The sequence below is a fragment of the Varanus komodoensis genome, unplaced genomic scaffold (assembly GCF_004798865.1).
Source record: "Varanus komodoensis strain SLA01 unplaced genomic scaffold, ASM479886v1 scaffold4, whole genome shotgun sequence".
In the NCBI taxonomy this organism is placed as follows: Eukaryota; Metazoa; Chordata; class Lepidosauria; order Squamata; family Varanidae; genus Varanus; species Varanus komodoensis.
In genome coordinates this window covers 52821216-52831549 of record NW_025335941.1, presented here as the reverse complement: position 1 = coordinate 52831549, position 10334 = coordinate 52821216, and positions in this window count along the sequence as shown.

The window sequence follows — 10334 nt, the reverse complement described above, 5'->3', positions numbered from 1 at the left end:
AATCAGAATGAGATGGCTGCCTCAGGTGGCTGATGCCATGCTTGGTGGTGAGCAAGGGCAAGTTGGAGGGCAAACCTGGGTGAACCACACTGCCTGCCCATCACCTCCCAAGCTAGCTTCAGGTATAGTGGAAGATGCTGACCATTGCTTACATGTGTGCAAGACTCAAAGGCCAGTTTGATCAATGTTTCTTGATGGGACAGTGTGAGGTCAAATCTACTGGGGAACATTTATATCTGGGTTGGGCATTACTGGCAGTGGAAAAGGGAAAGACTTCTGGGTTCATGTGTATCCCACAGTTTTGCATTCATGTACATCAGAGACAAAATGCATTCACCACTCTGCAGAAGAAGTTTATTTATTTATTTATTTATTTATTTATTTATTTATTTATTAAAACATTTTTATGCCGCCCCATTCACTGAAGCCTCGGGGCGGCTTACAACACTAAGTTAAAATAATTATAATATAAATTAAAAATATAAACATTAAATTAAAAATACAAAAATACAGTATAAAATAAGCCGCCCTGGCCAGATAAAATCCAATAGTATTAACAGTTAAACTGCCGCTTGAATAAAAAGGTCTTCGCCTGGCGCCGAAAAACAAATAACGACGGCGCCAGGCGGACCTCTCTGGGGAGCGCGTTCCATAGATTAGGCGCCACCGCAGAGAAAGCCCTCCTCCGAGTACCTACCCTCCTAATTTCTTTCACGGAGGGTTCCCGGAGAAGGGCCTCCCCCGCCGATCTCAAGGGGTGGCTGGGCATATATGGATGCAAGCACTCCTTCAGGTAATCAGGACCTGAACAAGTTCAGGGAGACTTATCCCCAAGCAGCAATATATAGGATAGTTATCTTAGTTTCTAGATTGAGAGAGGACAGACACCAAAGGCAGTCCATCATGTGCAAGGCCACCCTTCCCACGAGGCAGAATACGATGCTTGCTTCAACATGCAGATGATGGATGGGCAGTGGCCCCTGCTTGGCAAAGCAGTGAACAGGCAATGGCAAGGTGTTGACGGCCAGAGCTCTGGCGTGCCACACGGCATGCCCTCTACCATCAAGCCAGCCATTGCCCTAAGAAGGGGTAGCAACTGCTGTGCTATCACCTACATTTAAGGAAGCATCGGCGACTGATCTGTTGACTTCTTCGCATGGAACCGGTGGTGGGAAGCTGTCTTGTCCTTCATCTCAGACAACAAAACATCTTGGTCCAGCTGTGAAGATATGTAGTATGAACACCAAGGATTAAAAAATGGGAATCTCCAGAATGCAAAACACGGAAAATGATTGAACAGGGATGGGTATCAGAAATTAAGGACTACATGTTTTAAAGAGGTACACTTGAACTAGGAGGAATCCCGGAGTTCATCTAGCCAACCACATACTGCATGTCGGACCTGTCATGTAGGATGCCATTACTGTGCCCTGAGAAATGACCACCTGGCCTCTGCTTAGATACCTCCGACTTCTTTTGATCAGACCTTCCTATTCTTGGGGAGGCTCCCCAGTTCATTATCTGGCCTGGGAGGCACCTTAGGGCAAACTTTGAAGGGAGGGAGGGAAATCGAGTTTGAAGTGCTGCAGATGCTCAGGCTTTGAATACTCTCTGGACAATTAGGCCTGGTGGGAAAGCAGATCATGCTGAGAAGGCAATTAGTACATATCCGTGAGGAGACCCAGGATGCAATGAGTCACAGCCATCTGTGATGAGGCAGCGTGTCATCTGTGTTTCTTACAGCTTACATTTTTTTGACACAAGATGAAGTCTGCGCCTGTTGTAAATCAACATCAAAGCAAGCAGATAAGTTTTTGTTAATTGGCATGTCAGTCATTACTATAGATTGCATCTCATGGATAGGTTGGATACTAATTGGATAGGTTTCTATTTTCCACTGTATAAACAAGGAATGCTATAGAAACACAGAAACAAAGTGAGTCAGGAAGGGTCTCCTGGGCCACCTAGTTGACCCTCGGCTCCAGTCTGCTCCACTCATGACTTGCCTACCATATAAAAACAAGGGGCTATTCTTTCTGGAGAGGGACACTTATGGCTTTCAGGGGACACTCTAGCAACTTCAGTTCTCGCTCCTGTAATGGCTCATGTGCGTGCTTTATTAAACCTTAATGCAAAGTGTTTAGTCTTATGCATAGTCTTCAACACTGTATATGAAGAGACCTGTTGGATCGGACCAAAGTTCATCTAATTTCATTTCCCATAGTGGCCAACTCCCTCCTTATCTCTCCCAAGCCAACCATTATGGCCTCAGGGCAGTAGAGCTCTCCTGTTTTTGCTCCCTGGGAGCTGGGACTCATTTCCACCATTAGCCACAAGTTGTTGATATTTCCTCTGTTGGGAAATTTTGCAAAATATGTGTCAAAAATCACATCCTCTGTAATGAGTTGCCGTTGTGAGCCTGTATAGACTGGGCACTTCTTAAGGGAGGGAAGAGGAGAACTGGCTTTCTCATAAGCAACATCGCCTGTTGACTACATTTCCTGTCTGAGGCTTCCATCACTGAGGCAATGCTTGTTTGTGCTGAAGTTCTTGCATCACTGTCAGCCCATTGCCCTGGAAGAAGGTACCATTTTCAATGGCAAGATGAGGCTTGCAGATCATCAAAACAAAGAGATCATAATATCACCAAATCTAAGCTCTTTCCAGCTTAGGTAGAATCTGTCATTAATTAGGGATCTTCCCTAATTACTGCTTAAGGACTTGCCTTACAATCTTGCAGTATAGAAATAGCAGAAAGAAAATTAATAAATATTAGACCCTTCCTTATCTTTAAACATGGACACAATGTTGGTAAAGGAGAGTGGTAGAGCCTTGCCCACTTTGGGGTTCTGCCAAGGAGGTATTTGGTGGACTGTGGGGAATGCAATCCTGCAAAGGAGCAGGGCAAACAGTTCCTGTCTCTGCTGGGAAGCAGGATACATGGGGAATAAATGCCTTGCTTCCCATCAGAATCTCAGCTGTTGGCAGGCCAGGGCAGAATGTGATTCTGCGGGCAGTTGGGTGGTGTAGCAATAATAGGGCCATGCCTGGGAGGTAAGGAGGGCCACAAAGCTTCTCCTGGGGGTCACATATGGCCTGCTCACTATGGGTTACCCACCCTGGCTTTTCCTGATGAAAGGAAAGGGACCATCTTTCCATTTGATATTGGCACACCACATGGTAGGGCACCTGCTCACACTTCACCAAAGAGAAGCATTATCACTGAAATGGGGGGAAGGGAAAGGACACCAATTTGCATAGTTCTGTGTGCTAATTTATACAGAAATAATGACTACGCGTCACTGCATTGGGGAAGACTCCCATCAGGTTACCTGTGCACCCACCTGCCCAGGCTTCCCTCCAGGTGGTAACTGTAGATGGGCAACTACAAGGCTCGTGTGCTCCCTCCTTAGGCTTCTTGACTATAAACCAGACTAGGACAGGATGGTGCTTTGAAGAGAGGACAGTGTTTTGTTAAGGACACCCTCTGCGGGGAATATGTGCACTGTTGGGCTGGAAGAAACTCACCAGCACAAGCTGCTGGGTGGCAGGTAAAGTTGCGTCTGAATCTAGTTTCTTTGGCTTGTTACTTCTCTTCTCCCTTCCTATATGCTCCCCCATCACTGTTAAAGCTTATCTTATAAACCCTCAGAGGCAGAACTCCAAACCTACAATACAAGAGGTCCATGTGTCCTTTCCGACCTCCAAGGTGGTGCAGTTGGTGTCACTTCAGCAATTATGAAATTCCTTCCCATAGAAAGCCTAGCTGGGTTCTTTCCTTCCCTTTTAATGTACTTACTGTTTCAACTGGTGCTCAAAGTGGAACACTAAGTGGTGCTCAAAACTAATAATAGTGACAAGATAAGTACAAGGAATGTATAGAATATAAATAAAACTAGGTCTTAGGAGAACATGTCACATCAGGACACACATTTCTTTCTGTTTCACAGACTTCGGGTTTTGAACAGAAACTGTTTTTCTTTCTCTCTCTTAGAGGAGGGCTTGGGTAAGCCTTTCAGCTAAAGAAAACATTCACATACCCACGCATAGTGAAATCATTTGTCATCCTGGGAAGTTTTGTTTTATTTTGTTTTGACTACAGAATAAGCATGTGTAGCCTTGACTAAGATCATGATGTTCCATGTGAGTAAGCTAAACTTCCTTTTGTTTTTGGCCCAAAATTCCACCCACTCCTCATTGGGGGAGATGGGTACTGATGCCCCGTTTTTCTTTGTTAGAGGTTTGCAGACCAACACTGGGACAACTGGACATCCAGGTCTAAGTAAAGCACTCTGTTTCCTTCACCTTACTCAGCCTCTCCTACTTGACTGCTTTAAAGGAACCTAGTATAACCTGGATTGACTGCCATCCAGCTAGTGACATAAACAGTACTATTGCCAGTATCAACTGTGGGTTATTTGTGGATATCTTTCATTGTTGCTGATTATTCTTCAGTATAATTTATGAAAAATGTATCCAAAAAACAAACTGAAATGACAGCACACCAGATTCAGGCTAGGCACCAGGAAAAACATCCTAACTGTCAGAGCAATATTTATTTCTTCACATATGTATACGCTGCCTATAAGTGCGAGAATGGCCTCCTTAGGTGGCTCACACAATAAAACAGCATAAAACAGTTAAAAGAATAAAATTGTAAGACATAAAAATAGTACAGTATAATAAAACCAATAGTTATTTATAATCCCAGTGCAAAAAATCCATTTAATATACAGTTCTCAAATAGAGAACATATCAGGTATTAAACTGATATGACAGTGAAACGAATTGCCAAGAGAAGTTGTGGGCTCTCCCACACTAGAAACAACCAAGGCAAAATTGGACAGTCATCTGGGTGGGATGGTGTAAATTGTGTTCCACACCAGGAGGGGGTTGGACCTGATGGCCTTCTTGGCTCCTTCCACCTCTACTCTTCTATGAATCTATGAAACTGTTAATTCATTGGTTCTGTTAACTGTTTTAAGTCTTTAAAAGGAAGCTGTATTGTTCATATTCATTAGATTAAAGTGTGATTACCAGTTCTTCTCTCTTTGGCATAAGAGAAGAATGCATTCTGCCATCTGTAATTGAAAACAGTGTGCATTACATTAGTTCAGCCTTCTCCAATCTGGGCACCTCTAGACACCAGTATTACAGGTTTTATTTATTTATTTCATATTTATACCACCACCACCAAAGCTTTCTGATCCATAAAACAGATGGTAAAAATGAAATAAAATAGCATAAAATCAGAAAACTATTAAAAAGATTTAAAAAGCTAAAAACAAATAAAAACAAACAATAACGGGGAATAACGAAAAGTGACTCTTGAGAACAGCTAGTGATCCCCCTCAAGTCCCTGGGTGGCCAAGTAAGTCTTTAAAAGCCTCAGAAAAGAAGGCTGTCTTCAGCTGGTGCCAGAGATGGCAGATTTGGCACCAGCCAAGCTGCAGAGGGGAGGTTATTCCATAGATGGGGCCACCACTGAGAAAGTCCTTGTTGCAGTTGGAGGAAGGCCTCAGAGGTGCAGCTTTGTGGCTGGGCAGATCTATTATAGTTGTAATTTTTCCTAATGAGATATTGTCCAAAACATCTAAGGGTTAAGGAGGGATGAACTGGTAAACACGAAGCCAAGACCTGAAGTGTACTTGATGGGCTTCCATGCATACCTCATGTTCAATGGCTCATAAGAACTTAGACACCAAGTGCTCAGGTCACCTGCTGGATCTGGACATCTCATACAGCAGGCAAATAATCAGCTCAAGGAATGAGCAAGTCCTTCATAAGCATGGCTGGTAATGTATGAAGAAATGGTTCAGGCTGGCAGGTGACCATCTTTACAGAGGACAGTCTTCTATTCAAAGGGTTGTCTAGTCTAAGTCTGGCTTAAAGATACAGAACAACAAAAAGGGAGAATACACAACCTTGTAACTGGCCATCAATACTTAGCATCACCACAAAAGAAAGACATGTAGCTCTCTGGGTCACTCTTCCCCACTATGGTGCACTGTATTTCTATTTAAATTATAGTTATTTCTAAATTTACATCTATATCATCACCATCATCATCTCAATTTCTATACCACTCCACTGTTGAAGCTCTCTGGGAAGGATTAGCTCATGTAAATGTTATGCAAATTTGCACCATCCTTTGTCATCTTTTTTGTTGATGTATTTACTCTCTTTTAGCAACGCATAAATGGCAAATGCATGATGACTGAAGTCTGGTTTCTTAAAACAACAACAACAAAAAACAGTGTACCCAGAAGAGAGATGTACAACTTATGACCATCACAGATGCATTAGCCTGTAAGGCCCATCAGCCCACACCACTGACTGGTGAACTGTAAATTATACACCAAAACCTGGCCAGCCACAAGTTGCTCGTCTTTGATCTGGACTCCTCATCCACAGGGGAGTCCATGGCTCAGTGGCTGAGCTCCTGCTCTGCGTGCAGAAGGGCCTAGGGACAACCCACAGCATCTTCAGGTAGGGCTAGGAATGAATCCTGCCTGAGACCTTGGAGAGCTGCTGCCAGTTTGTATTGGCAGCTGGCATACTGGGCAGATGGACCAAAGACTGGGCTTGCAGTAAGACTGCTTTCTGTGCTCCTAATCATGGGAAGATCTTCTGCAGACAGTATGTCCACCTTTCATTCAATAATGTACTCACTTCTCCTTTAATTAAAATTTGTTCAGTGTGTGTTAAAGAGACTTAGCCAGAAGATGCTGTGTATTTTCCACTGCAATGCTCATCCCAGGATTCAAACTGCCAAGGGATTTGCCCCGCTGACTTGAAATAATGGCACAATGACCACTTGCAAATGAAACAAGATTAGACAGCAGACCTTTGTGTTGTGTCATTTGCTCAACTTCCATGCTGAGTCATGCAGAAAACCACCTTTTCATGTTACCAAATCCAATTTCTCACTGATTTTTCCTGCAATTCTGTCTCCCCTCATGCCCCCAGGATCTTTTAAAGGGGTGTTTTCCACTTAGCCAGAATCAGGAATAGGAAATGAGCGAATGTGGGGTTTAATGGCCTTGTGGGGCATTTGCAGAGCTGAAGGGGAAAGTACAGGAAGGGACAATCTTGGTGCAGTCCTATGCATGTATCTTAGCAAATGCTGGATGAGATGAAGGATGGTTGATAATTTTATTCCTGTTTTTTGTTGGTTATTTTGTTGTATAAGAACATTTCCCCCCACAAAATCCATGTTTCCATAAATAGCTCAACATTTCAAAAGACTGAATATGGGAGAAAGCAAGACTGACAGATCTGTACATCCAGGCAGAGTATGGAGTGCTTAGCATCGTCCTTGCATGTGCAGCCATGTTTGTGGTGCTTAATGAAGATCGGCCCCTCTTTTTTCTGACAGGTTCTTCAGCTACATGGCAGCCTGGTTCAGAAGCTGCACACAACCTCCCTAGGTGATTGGCTTCATCACCATACTGCTCTTTTTTCCTGATGCCCATTTGGAACCTGGTTTCCTGTAACTTGAGCCCATTATTCCATGTCCTGCATTTTGGGATGATGGAGAAGAGATCCCAGCCTTTGTCTGCATGACAACCTTTCAAGTACTTGAAGAGTGCTATCATATCTCCTCTCAGTCTTCTTTCCTCAAAGTTAAACATTTCCTGTTCTTCCAGTCTTCCTTACTGGGGTTTGTTTCCGGTCCCAGGATCATACCGAACCTTTTCCACTTTGTCTGCATTTTTCTTAAACGGTGTGCCCAAAGCTGGATGTGCTGCTCAAGATGAGGCTTAAAAAAGTACTGAGCAGAAGAGAAACTGTTACTTCACATGATTTGGAAGTGATGCTTCTAAGAATGCAGGACAAAGTAGCATTGGCCTTTATTCAGCATGTGAGTTACAATTCCAAGATCCTTCTTACTTGTACTACAGTGGTACCTTGGCTCACGAATGCCTCAGTTCACAACCAAAACGGGTCACAAACAAAAAATTCGTAAACATTTTGACTCAGGTTGTGAACTCTGCATTGGGTGGCGACCGTGATCATGGCCCTCTCCCCACCTCCACCCCCCGAGTGGGGAGAGGGCTGAGATCATGCTGAGGGCAGTGGGAAGATGGCTTAGATCATGTCCGTCTTTCTTGAACGAGCATGCCCATGATTGCACCCGTCTTCCCTGCAGGAGCACAACCGCAATCTCGGCCATCTTCCCCCATCCTCACAGCATGATCGTGCCCATCTCCCCCCCCCCCGCACACCTGCGTTTGTGCCCGTCTCTCCCCCCCCCCCCAGCGCACCGGGATGATGGGCACATGCAGGGCTGAGGGGCGCGATCGCGGTCATGCTGGGGGCGGGGAGATGGCTGTGCTCATGCTCAGGGTGTGAGGGGGGGAGATGGCCATGATCTTTGTTGTTCTTTGTCACTTTGCATTACATTTTTCTGATTAAAAAAATAGATAAAGAACAGATTAACCTTATTTACATTGAACCTTATGGGGAAATTTAACTTGGCTCTCAACCAATTTGGGTCATGACCAGAGTCCTGGAACAGATTAAGTTCATGAGCCAAGGTACCACTGTATTGTTAAGAGACATGTCTAGCATCTCATAATGATGCAGTTGGTTTCTTTTTCCTAAGTTCAGAACCTACTACTTGTCCCTGTTAAATTTCATTCAGTTGCTTTAAGCCCAGTACTCCAACCTATGAAGATCAATTTGAATTTTATTTCTTTGTTATATTTATAAAATTTATCATTTTTTCTGCCCTCCAGAGAATTAACTTTCCCACCCAATGTTGTGTTATCTGCAAATTTGATAAGCATTCTCTGTGCCTTCTCATTCAAATCATTAACCAAAAAATGTTGAAGAACAGTGGCCAAGAGCTCAAGGCACCCCCCTGGTTACCTCTTCTCAGACAGAGAAAGTAGCAGTGAAGAGCACTCTTAGAGTCTGATTTCATAGCCGACAGTGGATCCACCTGGTAATTGTTATATCTAGTTCACTTTTAGATAGCTTGCTAATCAGAATAACACGGGCCATTTGGTCAAAAGGTTTGCTGAAGTCAAGATACATTATGTCCACAACATTCCTACGGTCCACCAGGGAGGTTACCTGATCAAGAAATGGTTTCAGATTAGTCTAGCAGGATTTGTTCTGGAGGAATCCATGTTGGCTTCTAGTAATCACTGCATGGTTTTCAAGGTGTCTGCAGGCTGACCACTATATAATCTGCTCCAAAATTTTCCCATGGGTTGATGTCAGACTGACTGGTCCATAGGTCCAAGGTTCCCACTTCATTTTCTCTTTTTGAAGATGGGGACAATATTATCCCTCCTTGTTATCTGACACTTCACTCATCTTTCATGATTTCTCACATATTCTAGAACATTATCCATGCCTGTTTGCTTCTCTGTCACATATTAACTTTCTCTCCAAGATAAGGGAAAAGAGATACATTCTGGACAGTATACATTCCAGATACCGTATGGAAAGTGTACATCCTTTGTCTGAGAACAGTTGCAGAGCAGGAATTAGTGGGATGTGCTTCTAATAGTTGGTGTTTCCAGATAATTTGGTGCACCAGCCTATCTATCTAGTTCTTAGGGAGCATTGTAGTTTCAGCCATGCTGTGAGCATGTGTGGTTGGTACAATGGTATAGGACTTCCAACAAATGCATCACCCATGGAAACTTTCCATACTGCAGTGTCAGATTCTTATTCTTCTGGCTGTGTATTCAGTTCATCCCATTTCTGCATCAGCCTGAGAATTTTTTAAAAGCTATTTGCAAAAAAAAGTGTATGTATTTCTGTTTCACACACAGTTTTGCCTGATATAGCTTCCCTAGTGGGTTAGTGGTTAGGAATTAGTGCTCCCACTGCCCTGGCCCAGGTTCAATTGCCTATCAGGGAACATGTTTTGAAGAGACTTATTATTTTTTGAGAGCCAATATGGCCTAGTGGTTAGGGTTAGGATTCCACATGTCTGGGTTCTAGTCCCCATTTGGCCATGAAGCTCACTGGGAGAAAGACTCTCAACCTAACCTACCTCATTCTGGCAACCAATTTCTTCCAACATAATTCATTTTTCAAAATTATGTTCCCTAGCAATGCAGTAATATTATGTTCCCTGATATTACAGTTGGGTGAAATATTTTTGTACACATTTTCAATTGGAGGACTCCACAAAATTAGGAAAGGTGCACATTTTAGCATCTGGTGATGCTTGATAGGGAAGGGAGGCTGGCAGCTACACAACACGGCTTCCGCAAAAACAGCTCCTGCTAGATGAAGCTTGTGGAATTCTATGACAGGGTTTTGAGGTGGCTAGATGGAGAGGATGCAGTGGATGTGGTTTACCTGGATTT